Raw genomic sequence first — 20,034 nt, forward strand, 5'->3', positions numbered from 1 at the left:
TCATTTTATTATTTATTAGAATGGTAAATATAATGTCAATAAATGCAAATGGATTGAGGACAATGGGAAAATTTAATAGAATAATAAAAATGAAGAAGTCAGATATTTTATGTATTCAAGAGACGCACTGGGATAATGTATGTGTTTTAGAAGTTAAAAAAATATGGAGGGATTTTATTTATGTAAACAACGGCAGAGGGAATTCAAGTGGGGTTGCTATTTTATTGAGGAGGGATGTGGTGGATAATGTGAAACAGATATATAATGATAATAATGGGAGGATTTTAATTGTAGATTTTGAATATATGAGTATGGTTTTTAGAATTATAAATATTTATGCGCCTAATACTGAAATAGAGCGCAAAGATTTATTTTTAGAAATAGGGAAATGGTGTGAGGGAAACTGTATTGTAGTTGGGGATTTTAATGTTAAAATGGATAGACTGGATATGACAAGAGGAGCTATTTTTAGAAGTGATGTATCTAGGGGGGTTTTAAAGAAGATGATGTTAGAAAAAGGAATAATTGATATATGGAGAGAGGAAAATCCAGAAAAAAGAGAATTTTCTAGAAGGCAGGTGGTTTTAGGGGATTTGAAACAAACGAGGATAGATCTGGTTTTAGTAAAAGAAGGTTTAAGGAATTTTATGAAAGATATTAAGTATGTTTTTACAACTTTTAGTGATCATGCAGGTTTAACATTTTCAGTGGGATTAGATAAGGAAAGAACAGGGGGTGGAATATGGTGTATGAATGCAGGGTATTTGGGAGATGAGGAATATGGGAAACAACTTAAATCTTTGATAGCATGTGAAATGGAGGATAAGCAGAAAGAGAATGATAAGTGTTCATGGTGGGATAAGGTTAAGGAAAAAATAAAAGTTTTTAGTATAGGATATGCAAGGAAAAAGAGAGGTAGGATGAAAAGAGAAGAAAATGAGTTGAGGGCTAAATTGGATAAAGAAATGAGGAAGTGTGACAGTGAACCTAATTATAATATAGGAAAGTTTTTGGAATTAAAAGCACAATTGACTAAATATGAAATAGATAAGTGTAAGGGTGCAATTATAAGAAGTAAGGCAAAGTATGTTTTGGAGGGGGAGAAATGTACTTCATTTTTTCTTGGATTAGAGAAGAATAAACAGAGGAGAACATATATTAGAGAGATCGAAAATATAAAGGGTGAAGTTGTCAATGATTATGTAGAGGTTTTAGAAACAGTGCAGAATTTTTATAAGGATTTATTTAAGAAAGGGGAGGTGGATGAGGGGTGTGTAAAGGAGATATTGGATAGTGTGGATGTGCAAATTAATGTAGAGGATAAACAAATGTGTGATGGGAAGATAACATTGACTGAAGTTAAAGATGCGATTAAGGGTTTACAAGTAAATAAGAGTCCTGGAGTAGATGGAATAATTGCAGAGTTTTATAAAATATATGCCAGTTTTTTAGCACCTATTTTATTGGAAGTTTATCAATATATGGAGGATAATGATAGTATTTCTGAATCTATGGTGACAGGACTGATAACGATTTTATATAAAAATAAGGGGAGTAAATTAAAATTGGAGAATTATAGGCCAATTAGTTTATTAAATTCGGATTATAAGATTTTAGCAAAGATACTGGCAAATAGAATGAAGCAAGTTTTAAATGATATTATAGCACCTACACAGAATTATAGTGTGCCTGGTAGAGATATTGCGGATACAATTAATACAATTAGAGATGTGATAAATAAAATGAATCATGATAAGATGGGGGGAATTGTTTTAAGCATAGATTTAAATAAAGCTTTTGATAGGGTGGAACATGATTTTATGTTTAGGGTAATGGATAAATATGGTTTTGGTAATAGAATAATAGGATGGATAAAATTATTATATAAGAAGGCAAAAAGTAGGGTGAAATGTAATGGGGTTTTAACCGATTCTTTTATTCTTGAGAGATCTGTGAGACAGGGGTGTCCTTTATCAGCTTTATTATTCGTTTTATCGGTAGAACCTTTAGCAGCATTTCTTAAAAGAGATAATCTTATAAATTGTGTAGAGACTCCGCAAGGAGGTTTTAGTTTGATACATCAATACGCAGATGATACCACTATAACAGTTAGAGATGAGGGTAGTGTAAAAAGGGTGATGGAGTGTTTTAAAGTATATGGACAAGCATCGGGTGCAAAGGTTAACATGGAGAAGTCAGTAGTAATGTATATTGGGAAGATTAATGAGGGGAATTTTCCTTTTAAAGTGGTTAAAGATTATTTTAAGGTATTAGGAGTGTTTTTAGGGGTGAAAGAAATGGAAGCTAGGGATTTGACATGGAGTGGTGTAATAAATAAAGTTAGAAAGGTGGTAAATATGTGGAGGGGGAGGTCTTTGAAATTAAAAGGGAAAGTAATTGTCATAAATTCATTGTTGATGTCAATATTTATTTATGTAATGAATGTTTTGGATATGCCAGAATGGGTTTTATCTGAAATGAATAAAATTGTAGTTGATTTTTTATGGGAAGGGAAGGGGGTGAGAATAGCTTTTAAAACTTTGATTGCAGGTTATGAGGAGGGGGGTTTGAAGTTGGTAGATTTAAGTGTAAGGAAAACAGCAATTAGAGTAAAAATGGTACGGAAATATTTATTTGGTGAATTGGATTATGGGTGGAAAAGGTTTTTTAAAGAGTATTTGCAGGAGGTTGGGAGGATGGGGGACAATGGTTTATTGATGAGTATGAAGAAGGAAATGTTAGGTAATATACCTTTGTTTTACAGAGAAGTGTTTGAGGCTTGGGGGCGGTTTTTACCAAATATTTATTATGAATGTACCAGTTTAGAAAATATTTTAAATCAGCCGATATTTTTAAATCCAAAGATAAAGTGCAATAATATGATGTTGTTTTGTAAATATTTTATGAGGGCTGGGATGAGGCAGATAGGTGACATAGCATATGAGGTAATTCCTGGGTTTCTTCCATTTCAGGCTATATATGACAATGTGGTTGAAGTAGATGAAGAAATAAGTAAAACTACTGTGGAGAATATGTACAAGAAAATATTAGGATGTATTCCCGGGGAGTGGGTGATTTTAATAAACAAAGAGGTGGTCAAAAGATCTAGGGCTTTACCAGTTTTATATTATGAAAGTAATGGGGAGAAACATGATTTATCAGGGCTAAAAGTTAAAATGGTTTATAGAAAATGTATTTTAAAAGAGATAAAAAGTCCTGCTGCGGAGAAAGTGTGGTCTAGGGTGTTTCCAAACATGGATGTAAAATCAATATGGAAGAATGTAAATGTAAAATATAATTTTATAGAATGTGAAGACAATGATTTTAAATTGAAACATAATAGGATTTTTACAAATGTGGTTTTGCATCAAATAAATAGGGATATTAAAAGAGAATGCGATATTTGTGGTACGGGGGTGGAAAATTTGATGCACTTTTTTATTGAATGTAGTAGGTTGAAAGACTTTCACGAGTTTTTAAAAGGGCTTTTAGTAAAACATTGGGGAGAAGAGATTTTTACTGGGGTGGAGTGGAGGAGGTTGTTTCTTTTTGGTGTAAATGGGAAAAGTAAAGTTTTAAATTTTAATTTGGTGAATTTTATACTAAGTCATGCTAGATATGCGATAAGATTAAGAAGAAATTTAGGTCATTATGAAGGGAAAATTGTGAGTGTGGAAGGTTTTTTTAGGAGCATATTAGAGAGAGATATAGAGATAATATATAGATACGGTGGAGGAAATTTTGAAAAATTGTTTGTGTGGGGGAGTACTTTTATTGAAATTCTGTCAAATGGGAAACTTGTATTTCATTATTAAGTGGATTTAGTGGATGATTGTGTTTTTTAATAGGTTTTATTTTATTTATTTTTATTTTTTGATTTTGTAAAAGGATGAATTGTTCATCCTTTTTATTATTGATTGAATGTTGTAAATATTATGTGTTTTTTCATAATAAAAGATAAAAAAAAAAAAAATACACCCGATCTCGTCTGATCTCGGAAGCTAAGCAGGGTCGGGCCTGGTTAGTACTTGGATGGGAGACTGCCTGGGAATACCAGGTGCTGTAAGCATTTTGTCCACTAGGGTGTGCTCTTGCATTATTTAATCAGCAACACTGCCTTGTAGTAAGCGTTTGATGCTGAATTGACTAAATTCAGCTTATATGGGCTAGTCTCCCCTGCCCTTTTAATACGATCAAAGTTCCTTGTGTTGTCAGGGAGCAACTGCCTTTTATTTATAAGACAAATAAGAATATTGTTACTGAATGCAGCTTGTGTGTGCTTTGTGCTCCCTCGCCCTGTTCAAATGATCAGAGGAATTAATGCTGGTGAGGAGAGGAACTGGACTGATGTCTGATGGCCCTGTGTTTTCCATGGTGGAATTACAACCCTTCTTTTACGGAGTAAATCAAAAGCACAAGAGAATGTGAGATGTTATCGATAATAAATCAATTGGTTTCATGCATTTGTCTGTGTGTGTGTGTGTGTGTGTCTGAATGTGATTGTATTTCGTCATATCGCATACATTTGTGATATCAGACAGGTTAATTAAGATATTAAAAAGTCATTGGTGATTTTTTCTACAGTGTTGCATGATGGGAATCTAGTGGTTCACTGATATAATCTAGTAAACAAAATAAACAACTTTTTCACCACTCTGTCTGCAAGTGCATTCCTAAACGGCATTTCACGCAGGTCGAAGTGATGTGATATTATCAGAACACAAAGTGGTTACCGTTAGACGAAAATGTTGGCACTGGAGAGACTTGCCCTCCACCGATATGTATAAGTCATACTTACCTGGCAAGGGAGCTACCGTGATCAAGAAGGCGGTTCACCCAGGGCGAGGCTCAGCCATTGCACTCTGGCTGTGCTGACCCCTGCGAATTTCCCAAATGTGGAAATCTCGATTGCATAATTTATGGTAGTGGGGGACTGCGTTCGCGCTCTCCCCTGATGTCTTGTTTGATGATAAACCTTGAGGTTGACTTTAGTCATCTGACTGTGCTTATGGAGATCTTTGAAGTCAGTTTTCAAAGAGATTTTGTGGACCAATCGAAAGGTGGACTAATCAAAAGGTGGAAACATTTGTTTGTAGCCAAACATTGTTGGCATTTTGTGGAAACATCATGTTGCGAAATGCAGCATGGTATTTATGCCACGCTGGTACTTCAATCAAGAGATAGTTGAAAAGCCGCTCTAACCCCACCCCCAGTCATGATGTGTCATACGCTTACAATATGAAATTGTCCATACATGCGCTCCTCCTTAGCCCAGAACAATGCAATAGTTTTTCAACATTCAGAGCTTTTGTGTATTTATTCTGGCTAGTAGGCTAGCTGCATGGGGAATTGTTGCTAATGATGTATTTGTCAGAAGTCATTGTATTTGTCCGTTTTTTCCCACAAGCCTGAAATATGTGCCCTCGCTTTGAAATGTTAGCAAGGTTTGTTTGTATTTCATCCAACTATCTGTGCTAAAAAGTGATGGCTACAGTATATGTAATTTCTTCCCCTTTTTGAGTGACCCAAAGTTCAAGCTGCTTATCTAATTGGTGAAAATGCAATGTCTGTTTATCAGACTCACTTTGACTCTATATGGTGTACCAAGAGTTGTTCCTTCGCTTACGGCCATACCTAGCCTGAATACGCCCATCCTGATTGGAGAAGTGACGACAGGTGCGAGTGTCTGAGCTGTGAGTGAGTGTTTGCTGGAGAGTGTTTGCTCGAGAGCTATTTTTGTTAATTAATTGGTTTTTGCAATATAATTTATTATTTTCTTCAGTTGAATAGTTTAAAGTTTGGTTAGTCTTCCCCCTTGCAGGTTTTCTGCTTGGGGGAGAGCCTTTTTTGGACCCATTTTTTGATATATTATGACGGACAACATGGCAACGACAAACGGAATGGAAAAGGACAACGAAAATGCGCAACGGAAGAAAAATGAAGATAAAGAAGGAATGAAATATGGAAAAGAATACACGGTGGCAATTGAGTTGGAAGGAGAAGACAAAGTGACGACAATGGAACTACTAAGAGCAATTAAGGAGGTGTGTGGAGAGGTGGTGGGATGCCGAATGAAAGGAGAAAAGAAGTATGAAGTTACGATGAGGAATGAAAAAGGAAAAGAACGGCTAATGGATGGAATACGAATAAAGGACACCAAGATACTGGCGAGAGATATTAATGTGAAGGAAGTGGTGGTGTCGTTCATGAATCTGCCTGTATACATGGAAGACAGTGCTATATTGGGCAAGCTATGTAGCTGGGGTGTATCAGCAGTCTCTGAAATCAGGAGGAGAGTTTGGCCAGGCACGGATATAGCAGATGGCACGAGATACTGCAAAGTCAAATTCACTGATACTGTGAAATCACTGCCGTACTCTACAAAGTTTGATACGCTTGAAGGTGGAGAGTACTTTAGAGTCATGCATGATAAGCAGGTCAGAGTTTGTAGGCTTTGTATTCAGCCTGGGCATATTGTGAAGGACTGCCCTGAATTTAAATGTTATAAGTGCGGGAAGCAAGGGCATTATGCAAGAGAATGTGTAGGTGGAAAGGAAAGGGCATTTTGCGAAGGATGTCGCATGAGAGCTGACGAGTGCAAATGTGGAGAGGTTGTGAATGAGGAGGGGAGCCAGGATCTTTTTGTGGAGGCTGATGTATCACCCCGAGTAGAAGAAGACGATGGAGGAGAAGACGTGGTGGAGGGAGGAGAGACGGAGAAAAGAAGAGGGGAAAAGATGGAACAGAAGACGGAGGAAATAGGAGGCAGTATGGATTCAGAGATAAGAAGAGGGAGTTTTCAGGAGGAGGACGGGAGTGGGATGGGTGGAGGCACTGGGGACTCACAGTTTTTGGGGGGGGCCTCGGGCTATGTGGGTGCTTCGGAAGGAGGTGAAGTGGAGGGGAGTGGGATGCTGACAACTATACAGGAGACGCAAATGGATACAAGCAGCACAACAGGCACAGGAAAGAAGAATTCGAGTTGGTTGGAAGAGATGGATTTAGAGGCAATTTCAGATTCAGAAGACATGGAAAAGATTGATAGAGCAAGGGTAAGCTACAGGAAGAGGAAAGTGGCGTTGGAGGTGAAAAAGGACGAAAAAGGAAGAAAACATGACAAAAGGTAGAGGAAAATGAGAAAATATATTTTCTTATTATTATTTATTGGAATGGTTAATTGTATGTCAATCAATGCGAATGGTTTAAGAACAATGGAAAAATTTCAAAGAATAGTTAAAATGAAGAATTCGGATATTTTATGCCTGCAAGAAACACATTGGGACAATGTATGTATTTTAGAAGTAAAAAAAATATGGAGAGATTTTATTTTTGTTAACAATGGCAGGGGGAATTCAAGTGGGGTTGCTATTTTATTGAGGAAGGATGTGGTGGATAATGTGAAACAGATATATAATGATAATAATGGGAGGATTTTAATTGTAGATTTTGAATATATGAGTAGGGTTTTTAGAATTATAAATATTTATGCGCCTAATACTGAAATAGAGCGCAAAGATTTATTTTTAGAAATAGGAAAATGGTGTGAGGGAAACTGTATTGTAGTTGGGGATTTTAATGTTAAAATGGATAGACTGGATATGACAAGAGGAGCTATTTTTAGAAGTGATGTATCTAGGGGGGTTTTAAAGAAGATGATGATAGAAAAAGGAATGATTGATATATGGAGGGATGAGAATCCAGTACAAGAGAGAATTTTCTAGAAGGCAGGTGGTTTTAGGGGAGTTGAAACAGACACGGATAGATCTGGTTTTAGTAAATGAAGGGTTAAGGAATTTTATGAAGGATATTAAGTATATTTTTACAACTTTTAGTGATCATGCTGGGTTAACATTTTCGGTGGGGTTAGATAGGGAGGGGAAAGGGGGGGGAGTGTGGTGTATGAATGCAAGGTATCTAGGTGATGAGGAATATGGAATACAACTTAAATCTTTGATAGAACATGAAATGGAGGATAAGCAAAAAGGGAATGATAAGTGCCAGTGGTGGGAAAATGTTAAGAAAAAAATAAAAGATTTTAGTATTAGATATGCAAGGAAGAAAAGGAGTAGGATGACAAGAGAAGAAAATTATTTAAGAGCAAAATTGAATGAAGAAATGAGGAAATGTGATATTGATCCTATTTATAATATTGAAAGGTTTTTAGATTTAAAGGCACAATTGAGCAAATGTGAAATAGATAAATGTAAGGGGGCATCTATTAGAAGTAGGGCAAAGTATGTTTTAGAAGGGGAGAAATGTACGTCTTTTTTTCTTGGTTTAGAGAAAACTAAACAGACGAAATCATATATTAGTGAGATAGAAAATGTAAAGGGTGAAGTGGTAAATGATTATGTTGAGATATTAGAAACTGTACAGAATTTTTATAAGGATTTATTTAAGAAAGGGGAGGTGGATGAGGGGTGTGTAAAGGAGATATTGGATAGTGTGGATGTGCAAATTAATGTAGAGGATAAACAAATGTGTGATGGGAAGATAACATTGACTGAAGTTAAAGATGCGATTAAGGGTTTACAAGTAAATAAGAGTCCTGGAGTAGATGGAATAATTGCAGAGTTTTATAAAATATATGCCAGTTTTTTAGCACCTATTTTATTGGAAGTTTATCAATATATGGAGGATAATGATAGTATTTCTGAATCTATGGTGACAGGACTGATAACGATTTTATATAAAAATAAGGGGAGTAAATTAAAATTGGAGAATTATAGGCCAATTAGTTTATTAAATTCGGATTATAAGATTTTAGCAAAGATACTGGCAAATAGAATGAAGCAAGTTTTAAATGATATTATAGCACCTACACAGAATTATAGTGTGCCTGGTAGAGATATTGCGGATACAATTAATACAATTAGAGATGTGATAAATAAAATGAATCATGATAAGATGGGGGGAATTGTTTTAAGTATAGATTTTAATAAAGCTTTTGACAGGGTGGAACATGATTTTATGTTTAGGGTACTGGAAAAATATGGGTTTGGAAATAGAATAATAGGATGGATAAAATTATTATATAGAAAGGCAAAAAGTAGGGTAAAATGTAATGGGGTTTTAACAGATTCTTTTATTCTTGAGAGATCAGTGAGACAGGGGTGCCCTTTATCAGCATTACTGTATGTTTTATCGGTAGAACCCTTAGCGGCATACCTTAAAAAAGATCATTTTATAAATTGTGTAGAGACTCCGCAAGGAGGTTTTAGTTTAATTCATCAATATGCAGACGATACCACAATAACAGTTAGAGATGAGGAAAGTGTTAAAAGGGTGATGGAGTGTTTTAAAGTATATGAGAAAGCCTCAGGAGCAAAAGTGAATATGGAGAAGTCAGTAATAATGTATGTTGGGAAGATTAATGAGGAGATTTTTCCTTTTAAAATGGTAAATGATTATTTTAAGGTGTTAGGTGTGTTTTTAGGGGTGAAGGAACAGGAAGCTAGGGATATGACATGGAGTGGGGTTATAAACAAAGTTAGGAAGGTGGTAAATATGTGGAGGGGGAGGTCTTTGAAATTAAAAGGGAAAGTAATTGTCATAAATTCATTGTTGATGTCAATTTTATTTATGTAATGAATGTTTTGGATATGCCAGAATGGGTTTTATCTGAAATGAATAAAATTGTAGTTGATTTTTTATGGGAAGGGAAGGGGGTGAAAATAGCTTTTAAAACTTTGATTGCAGGTTATGAGGAGGGGGGCTTGAAGTTGGTGGATTTAAATGTGAGGAAAACAGCAATTAGAGTCAAAATGGTACGTAAATATTTATATGGGGAATTAGATTATGGATGGAAAAGATTTTTTAAGGAGTATTTGCAGGAGGTTGGGAGGATGGGGGACAATGGTTTATTGATGTGTATGAAAAAGGAAATGTTAGGTAATATACCTTTGTTTTATAGAGAAGTGTTTGAGGCTTGGGGGAGGTTTTTACCAAATATTTATTATGAGTGTACCATTTTAGACAATATTTTAAATCAGCCAATTTTTTTAAATCCCAAGATACAGTATAATAATAAGATGTTGTTTTGTAAATATTTTATGAGGGCTGGGATGAGACAGATTGGGGACATCTTATATGAGGTAATTCCGGGGTTCCTTCCAAGTCAGGCAATATTTGATAATGTGGTTGAAGAAAATGATGAAATAAGTAGAACTACTGTGGAGAACATGTATAAGAGAATATTAGGATGTCTTCCTGGGGAGTGGGGTGTTTTAATAAATAAAGAGGTGGCAACAAGAGCTAGGGGTTTACCGGTTTTATATTATGAAGGTAATGGGAAGAAGCATGATTTGTCAGGTTTGAAAGTTAAAAAAGTTTATGAAAAATGTATTTTAAGAGAGATAAAAACTCCTGCTTCGGAAAAAGTGTGGTCTAGGGTGTTTGCAAATATAGATGTAAAATCAATATGGAAGAATGTAAATGTAAAATATAATTCTATAGAATGTGAAGACAATGATTTTAAAATGAAACATAATAGAATTTTTACGAACGTGGTTTTACATCAAATAAATAGAGATATTAAAAGAGAATGTGATATTTGTGGTACGGGGGTGGAAAATTTTATGCACTTTTTTGTTGAATGTAGTAGATTAGATGAGTTTCATAAGTTTTTAAAGGGGATTTTAGTACAACAGTGGGGAGAAGAGATTGTTGCTGGGGTTGAGTGGAGGAGGTTGTTTCTTTTTGGTTTAACTGGGAAAAGCAAAGTTATTAATTTTAATTTGATGAATTTTGTTCTTAGTCATGCCAGATACGCTGTAAGACTAAGAAGGAATTTGGGACATTATGAAGGGAAAATTGTGAGTGTAGAGGTTTTATTTAGAAGTATGTTAGAGAAAGATATAGAAGTAATATATAAATATGGTGGATGTAATTTTGAAAAATTGTTTGTGTGGGGGAGCAATTTTATTGAAATTGGGTCGAATGGAAAACTTGTTTTTAATTATTAATTGGTTTTGGTGGATGATTGTGTTTCTAATAGGTTTTATTTTCTTTTCTTTTTTTGATTTTGTAAAAGGATGAATTGTTCAACCTTTTGATTGTTGATTGAATGTTGTAAATGTTATGTGTTTCTTCATAATAAAAGATAAAAAAAAAAAAATACACCCGATCTCGTCTGATCTCGGAAGCTAAGCAGGGTCGGGCCTGGTTAGTACTTGGATGGGAGACTGCCTGGGAATACCAGGTGCTGTAAGCATTTTGTCCACTAGGGTGTGCTCTTGCATTATTTAATCAGCAACACTGCCTTGTAGTAAGCGTTTGATGCTGAATTGACTAAATTCAGCTTATATGGGCTAGTCTCCCCTGCCCTTTTAATACGATCAAAGTTCCTTGTGTTGTCAGGGAGCAACTGCCTTTTATTTATAAGACAAATAAGAATATTGTTACTGAATGCAGCTTGTGTGTGCTTTGTGCTCCCTCGCCCTGTTCAAATGATCAGAGGAATTAATGCTGGTGAGGAGAGGAACTGGACTGATGTCTGATGGCCCTGTGTTTTCCATGGTGGAATTACAACCCTTCTTTTACGGAGTAAATCAAAAGCACAAGAGAATGTGAGATGTTATCGATAATAAATCAATTGGTTTCATGCATTTGTCTGTGTGTGTGTGTGTGTGTGTCTGAATGTGATTGTATTTCGTCATATCGCATACATTTGTGATATCAGACAGGTTAATTAAGATATTAAAAAGTCATTGGTGATTTTTTCTACAGTGTTGCATGATGGGAATCTAGTGGTTCACTGATATAATCTAGTAAACAAAATAAACAACTTTTTCACCACTCTGTCTGCAAGTGCATTCCTAAACGGCATTTCACGCAGGTCGAAGTGATGTGATATTATCAGAACACAAAGTGGTTACCGTTAGACGAAAATGTTGGCACTGGAGAGACTTGCCCTCCACCGATATGTATAAGTCATACTTACCTGGCAAGGGAGCTACCGTGATCAAGAAGGCGGTTCACCCAGGGCGAGGCTCAGCCATTGCACTCTGGCTGTGCTGACCCCTGCGAATTTCCCAAATGTGGAAATCTCGATTGCATAATTTATGGTAGTGGGGGACTGCGTTCGCGCTCTCCCCTGATGTCTTGTTTGATGATAAACCTTGAGGTTGACTTTAGTCATCTGACTGTGCTTATGGAGATCTTTGAAGTCAGTTTTCAAAGAGATTTTGTGGACCAATCGAAAGGTGGACTAATCAAAAGGTGGAAACATTTGTTTGTAGCCAAACATTGTTGGCATTTTGTGGAAACATCATGTTGCGAAATGCAGCATGGTATTTATGCCACGCTGGTACTTCAATCAAGAGATAGTTGAAAAGCCGCTCTAACCCCACCCCCAGTCATGATGTGTCATACGCTTACAATATGAAATTGTCCATACATGCGCTCCTCCTTAGCCCAGAACAATGCAATAGTTTTTCAACATTCAGAGCTTTTGTGTATTTATTCTGGCTAGTAGGCTAGCTGCATGGGGAATTGTTGCTAATGATGTATTTGTCAGAAGTCATTGTATTTGTCCGTTTTTTCCCACAAGCCTGAAATATGTGCCCTCGCTTTGAAATGTTAGCAAGGTTTGTTTGTATTTCATCCAACTATCTGTGCTAAAAAGTGATGGCTACAGTATATGTAATTTCTTCCCCTTTTTGAGTGACCCAAAGTTCAAGCTGCTTATCTAATTGGTGAAAATGCAATGTCTGTTTATCAGACTCACTTTGACTCTATATGGTGTACCAAGAGTTGTTCCTTCGCTTACGGCCATACCAGCCTGAATGCGCATTTCCTGATTGGAGAAGTGACGACAGGTGCGAGTGTCTGAGCTGTGAGTGAGTGTTTGCTGGAGAGTGTTTGCTCGAGAGCTATTTTTGTTAATTAATTGGTTTTTGCAATATAATTTATTATTTTCTTCAGTTGAATAGTTTTAAGTTTGGTTAGTCTTCCCCCTTGCAGTTTTTCTGCTTGGGGGAGAGTTTTTTGGATTCATTTTTTTACTATGACGGACAACATGGAAAAGACAAACGGAATGGACAAAGACAACGAAAAGGCGCAACGGAAGAAAAATGAAGATAAAGAAGAAATGAAATATGGCAAGGAATACACGGTGGCAATTGAGTTGGAAGGAGAAGACAAGGTGACGACAATGGAACTACTAAGAGCAATTAAGGAGGTGTGTGGAGAGGTGGTGGGATGCCGAATGAAAGGGGAGAAGAAGTACGAAATTACGATGAGAAATGAAAAAGGAAAAGAACGTCTAATGGATGGATTAAGAATAAAGGATACAAAGATTCTGGCGAGAGATATTAATGTGAAGGAAGTGGTGGTGTCGTTCATGAATCTCCCAGTATATGTAGAAGACTGGTGTGATACTGGGCAAGCTGAGTAGCTGGGGAGTGGCGGCTGTCTCGGAGATAAGGAGGAGAGTTTGGCCAGGAACAGAGGTGGTTGACGGGACACGTTTCTGCAAGGTCAAGTTCACAGAAAAAGTGACATCATTACCTTATTCTACAAGAATTGAGACGTTGGAGGGAGCAGAATATTTCAGAGTCATCCATGACAAACAGGTCAGAGTGTGTCGTATGTGTATTCAACCCGGGCACATAGTTAAAGACTGCCCGGAATTTAAGTGTTTTAAGTGTGGCAATCAAGGACACTATGCGAGGGAATGTGATGGAGAGAAGGAAAGGAATTTTTGTGGTGGATGCAGAAAGAGAGTGGCGGAGTGCAACTGTGGAGAGGTTAGGGCTGGAGAGGGGAGTCAAACACTATTCGAGGAAGCAGTTGTATTGTCGAAAGAAGGAGAAGAAGATGGAGGAGAGGACGTGGTGGAGGGTGGAGAGACGGAGGAAGGAAGAAGGAAGAAGGACCAGAAGATAAATGAAATTGGGAGCAGTATGGACTCAGAAGTAAGAAGAGGGAGTTTTCAGGAGGAGGGGGGGAGTGGAATGGGGGGAAGCACGGGGGACTCACAGGTTTTGGGGGAAGGCACAGCACTAACAAGTAGCTCGGGGGGTGAAGAAATGGAGGGGGTTATGGAGTTGATGACAATACCAGAGACGGTGATGAGCACGGGGAGCACAACGACTATACAAGAAACGGAGATGAATACGGGGAGCACAACGGATGTGGATGTCAAGAGGGTGAGTTGGCTGGAAAACATGGACTTGGAAGAGATATCGGATACGGAGGATGGAGAAAAGATTGAAAGAACGAGGGAAGGATACAGGAAGAGGAAAGCGGCGGGAAGAGGGGGAGAGAAAGGGTGGAAGAGGAAAGAAACTGGATAACAGGTAGAGGAAAATGAAATTATATTTTATCATTTTATTATTTATTAGAATGGTAAATATAATGTCAATAAATGCAAATGGATTGAGGACAATGGGAAAATTTAATAGAATAATAAAAATGAAGAAGTCAGATATTTTATGTATTCAAGAGACGCACTGGGATAATGTATGTGTTTTAGAAGTTAAAAAAATATGGAGGGATTTTATTTATGTAAACAACGGCAGAGGGAATTCAAGTGGGGTTGCTATTTTATTGAGGAGGGATGTGGTGGATAATGTGAAACAGATATATAATGATAATAATGGGAGGATTTTAATTGTAGATTTTGAATATATGAGTATGGTTTTTAGAATTATAAATATTTATGCGCCTAATACTGAAATAGAGCGCAAAGATTTATTTTTAGAAATAGGGAAATGGTGTGAGGGAAACTGTATTGTAGTTGGGGATTTTAATGTTAAAATGGATAGACTGGATATGACAAGAGGAGCTATTTTTAGAAGTGATGTATCTAGGGGGGTTTTAAAGAAGATGATGTTAGAAAAAGGAATAATTGATATATGGAGAGAGGAAAATCCAGAAAAAAGAGAATTTTCTAGAAGGCAGGTGGTTTTAGGGGATTTGAAACAAACGAGGATAGATCTGGTTTTAGTAAAAGAAGGTTTAAGGAATTTTATGAAAGATATTAAGTATGTTTTTACAACTTTTAGTGATCATGCAGGTTTAACATTTTCAGTGGGATTAGATAAGGAAAGAACAGGGGGTGGAATATGGTGTATGAATGCAGGGTATTTGGGAGATGAGGAATATGGGAAACAACTTAAATCTTTGATAGCATGTGAAATGGAGGATAAGCAGAAAGAGAATGATAAGTGTTCATGGTGGGATAAGGTTAAGGAAAAAATAAAAGTTTTTAGTATAGGATATGCAAGGAAAAAGAGAGGTAGGATGAAAAGAGAAGAAAATGAGTTGAGGGCTAAATTGGATAAAGAAATGAGGAAGTGTGACAGTGAACCTAATTATAATATAGGAAAGTTTTTGGAATTAAAAGCACAATTGACTAAATATGAAATAGATAAGTGTAAGGGTGCAATTATAAGAAGTAAGGCAAAGTATGTTTTGGAGGGGGAGAAATGTACTTCATTTTTTCTTGGTTTAGAGAAGAATAAACAGAGGAGAACATATATTAGAGAGATCGAAAATATAAAGGGTGAAGTTGTCAATGATTATGTAGAGGTTTTAGAAACAGTGCAGAATTTTTATAAGGATTTATTTAAGAAAGGGGAGGTGGATGAGGGGTGTGTAAAGGAGATATTGGATAGTGTGGATGTGCAAATTAATGTAGAGGATAAACAAATGTGTGATGGGAAGATAACATTGACTGAAGTTAAAGATGCGATTAAGGGTTTACAAGTAAATAAGAGTCCTGGAGTAGATGGAATAATTGCAGAGTTTTATAAAATATATGCCAGTTTTTTAGCACCTATTTTATTGGAAGTTTATCAATATATGGAGGATAATGATAGTATTTCTGAATCTATGGTGACAGGACTGATAACGATTTTATATAAAAATAAGGGGAGTAAATTAAAATTGGAGAATTATAGGCCAATTAGTTTATTAAATTCGGATTATAAGATTTTAGCAAAGATACTGGCAAATAGAATGAAGCAAGTTTTAAATGATATTATAGCACCTACACAGAATTATAGTGTGCCTGGTAGAGATATTGCGGATACAATTAATACAATTAGAGATGTGATAAATAAAATGAATCATGATAAGATGGGGGGAATTGTTTTAAGCATAGATTTAAATAAAGCTTTTGATAGGGTGGAACATGATTTTATGTTTAGGGTAATGGATAAATATGGTTTTGGTAATAGAATAATAGGATGGATAAAATTATTATATAAGAAGGCAAAAAGTAGGGTGAAATGTAATGGGGTTTTAACCGATTCTTTTATTCTTGAGAGATCTGTGAGACAGGGGTGTCCTTTATCAGCTTTATTATTCGTTTTATCGGTAGAACCTTTAGCAGCATTTCTTAAAAGAGATAATCTTATAAATTGTGTAGAGACTCCGCAAGGAGGTTTTAGTTTGATACATCAATACGCAGATGATACCACTATAACAGTTAGAGATGAGGGTAGTGTAAAAAGGGTGATGGAGTGTTTTAAAGTATATGGACAAGCATCGGGTGCAAAGGTTAACATGGAGAAGTCAGTAGTAATGTATATTGGGAAGATTAATGAGGGGAATTTTCCTTTTAAAGTGGTTAAAGATTATTTTAAGGTATTAGGAGTGTTTTTAGGGGTGAAAGAAATGGAAGCTAGGGATTTGACATGGAGTGGTGTAATAAATAAAGTTAGAAAGGTGGTAAATATGTGGAGGGGGAGGTCTTTGAAATTAAAAGGGAAAGTAATTGTCATAAATTCATTGTTGATGTCAATATTTATTTATGTAATGAATGTTTTGGATATGCCAGAATGGGTTTTATCTGAAATGAATAAAATTGTAGTTGATTTTTTATGGGAAGGGAAGGGGGTGAGAATAGCTTTTAAAACTTTGATTGCAGGTTATGAGGAGGGGGGTTTGAAGTTGGTAGATTTAAGTGTAAGGAAAACAGCAATTAGAGTAAAAATGGTACGGAAATATTTATTTGGTGAATTGGATTATGGGTGGAAAAGGTTTTTTAAAGAGTATTTGCAGGAGGTTGGGAGGATGGGGGACAATGGTTTATTGATGAGTATGAAGAAGGAAATGTTAGGTAATATACCTTTGTTTTACAGAGAAGTGTTTGAGGCTTGGGGGCGGTTTTTACCAAATATTTATTATGAATGTACCAGTTTAGAAAATATTTTAAATCAGCCGATATTTTTAAATCCAAAGATAAAGTGCAATAATATGATGTTGTTTTGTAAATATTTTATGAGGGCTGGGATGAGGCAGATAGGTGACATAGCATATGAGGTAATTCCTGGGTTTCTTCCATTTCAGGCTATATATGACAATGTGGTTGAAGTAGATGAAGAAATAAGTAAAACTACTGTGGAGAATATGTACAAGAAAATATTAGGATGTATTCCCGGGGAGTGGGTGATTTTAATAAACAAAGAGGTGGTCAAAAGATCTAGGGCTTTACCAGTTTTATATTATGAAAGTAATGGGGAGAAACATGATTTATCAGGGCTAAAAGTTAAAATGGTTTATAGAAAATGTATTTTAAAAGAGATAAAAAGTCCTGCTGCGGAGAAAGTGTGGTCTAGGGTGTTTCCAAACATGGATGTAAAATCAATATGGAAGAATGTAAATGTAAAATATAATTTTATAGAATGTGAAGACAATGATTTTAAATTGAAACATAATAGGATTTTTACAAATGTGGTTTTGCATCAAATAAATAGGGATATTAAAAGAGAATGCGATATTTGTGGTACGGGGGTGGAAAATTTGATGCACTTTTTTATTGAATGTAGTAGGTTGAAAGACTTTCACGAGTTTTTAAAAGGGCTTTTAGTAAAACATTGGGGAGAAGAGATTTTTACTGGGGTGGAGTGGAGGAGGTTGTTTCTTTTTGGTGTAAATGGGAAAAGTAAAGTTTTAAATTTTAATTTGGTGAATTTTATACTAAGTCATGCTAGATATGCGATAAGATTAAGAAGGAAATTTAGGTCATTATGAAGGGAAAATTGTGAGTGTGGAAGGTTTTTTTAGGAGCATATTAGAGAGAGATATAGAGATAATATATAGATACGGTGGAGGAAATTTTGAAAAATTGTTTGTGTGGGGGAGTACTTTTATTGAAATTCTGTCAAATGGGAAACTTGTATTTCATTATTAAGTGGATTTAGTGGATGATTGTGTTTTTTAATAGGTTTTATTTTATTTATTTTTATTTTTTGATTTTGTAAAAGGATGAATTGTTCATCCTTTTTTATTATTGATTGAATGTTGTAAATATTATGTGTTTTTTCATAATAAAAGATAAAAAAAAAAAAATACACCCGATCTCGTCTGATCTCGGAAGCTAAGCAGGGTCGGGCCTGGTTAGTACTTGGATGGGAGACTGCCTGGGAATACCAGGTGCTGTAAGCATTTTGTCCACTAGGGTGTGCTCTTGCATTATTTAATCAGCAACACTGCCTTGTAGTAAGCGTTTGATGCTGAATTGACTAAATTCAGCTTATATGGGCTAGTCTCCCCTGCCCTTTTAATACGATCAAAGTTCCTTGTGTTGTCAGGGAGCAACTGCCTTTTATTTATAAGACAAATAAGAATATTGTTACTGAATGCAGCTTGTGTGTGCTTTGTGCTCCCTCGCCCTGTTCAAATGATCAGAGGAATTAATGCTGGTGAGGAGAGGAACTGGACTGATGTCTGATGGCCCTGTGTTTTCCATGGTGGAATTACAACCCTTCTTTTACGGAGTAAATCAAAAGCACAAGAGAATGTGAGATGTTATCGATAATAAATCAATTGGTTTCATGCATTTGTCTGTGTGTGTGTGTGTGTGTGTCTGAATGTGATTGTATTTCGTCATATCGCATACATTTGTGATATCAGACAGGTTAATTAAGATATTAAAAAGTCATTGGTGATTTTTTCTACAGTGTTGCATGATGGGAATCTAGTGGTTCACTGATATAATCTAGTAAACAAAATAAACAACTTTTTCACCACTCTGTCTGCAAGTGCATTCCTAAACGGCATTTCACGCAGGTCGAAGTGATGTGATATTATCAGAACACAAAGTGGTTACCGTTAGACGAAAATGTTGGCACTGGAGAGACTTGCCCTCCACCGATATGTATAAGTCATACTTACCTGGCAAGGGAGCTACCGTGATCAAGAAGGCGGTTCACCCAGGGCGAGGCTCAGCCATTGCACTCTGGCTGTGCTGACCCCTGCGAATTTCCCAAATGTGGAAATCTCGATTGCATAATTTATGGTAGTGGGGGACTGCGTTCGCGCTCTCCCCTGATGTCTTGTTTGATGATAAACCTTGAGGTTGACTTTAGTCATCTGACTGTGCTTATGGAGATCTTTGAAGTCAGTTTTCAAAGAGATTTTGTGGACCAATCGAAAGGTGGACTAATCAAAAGGTGGAAACATTTGTTTGTAGCCAAACATTGTTGGCATTTTGTGGAAACATCATGTTGCGAAATGCAGCATGGTATTTATGCCACGCTGGTACTTCAATCAAGAGATAGTTGAAAAGCCGCTCTAACCCCACCCCCAGTCATGATGTGTCATACGCTTACAATATGAAATTGTCCATACATGCGCTCCTCCTTAGCCCAGAACAATGCAATAGTTTTTCAACATTCAGAGCTTTTGTGTATTTATTCTGGCTAGTAGGCTAGCTGCATGGGGAATTGTTGCTAATGATGTATTTGTCAGAAGTCATTGTATTTGTCCGTTTTTTCCCACAAGCCTGAAATATGTGCCCTCGCTTTGAAATGTTAGCAAGGTTTGTTTGTATTTCATCCAACTATCTGTGCTAAAAAGTGATGGCTACAGTATATGTAATTTCTTCCCCTTTTTGAGTGACCCAAAGTTCAAGCTGCTTATCTAATTGGTGAAAATGCAATGTCTGTTTATCAGACTCACTTTGACTCTATATGGTGTACCAAGAGTTGTTCCTTCGCTTACGGCCATACCAGCCTGAATACGCCCATCCTGATTGGAGAAGTGACGACAGGTGCGAGTGTCTGAGCTGTGAGTGAGTGTTTG

At 36.3% G+C, this 20,034-nt stretch overlaps 3 non-coding genes across 3 annotated transcripts; all 3 read left to right on the forward strand.

Moving 5' to 3' along the window:
• The first annotated feature begins 4,790 nt into the window (after positions 1–4,790).
• Positions 4,791–4,954, forward strand: LOC120035857. Its single transcript, XR_005474367.1, has one exon. It is a non-coding gene; the product is annotated as a U1 spliceosomal RNA (small nuclear RNA).
• Positions 4,955–11,933: 6,979 nt separating this feature from the next.
• Positions 11,934–12,097, forward strand: LOC120035858. Its single transcript, XR_005474368.1, has one exon. It is a non-coding gene; the product is annotated as a U1 spliceosomal RNA (small nuclear RNA).
• A 7,020-nt stretch (positions 12,098–19,117) lies between these two features.
• On the forward strand, positions 19,118–19,281 carry LOC120035859. Its single transcript, XR_005474369.1, has one exon. It is a non-coding gene; the product is annotated as a U1 spliceosomal RNA (small nuclear RNA).
• The last annotated feature ends 753 nt before the right edge of the window (positions 19,282–20,034 follow it).

This window comes from Salvelinus namaycush, unplaced genomic scaffold, assembly GCF_016432855.1.
Source record: "Salvelinus namaycush isolate Seneca unplaced genomic scaffold, SaNama_1.0 Scaffold1116, whole genome shotgun sequence".
Lineage (NCBI taxonomy): Eukaryota > Metazoa > Chordata > Actinopteri > Salmoniformes > Salmonidae > Salvelinus > Salvelinus namaycush.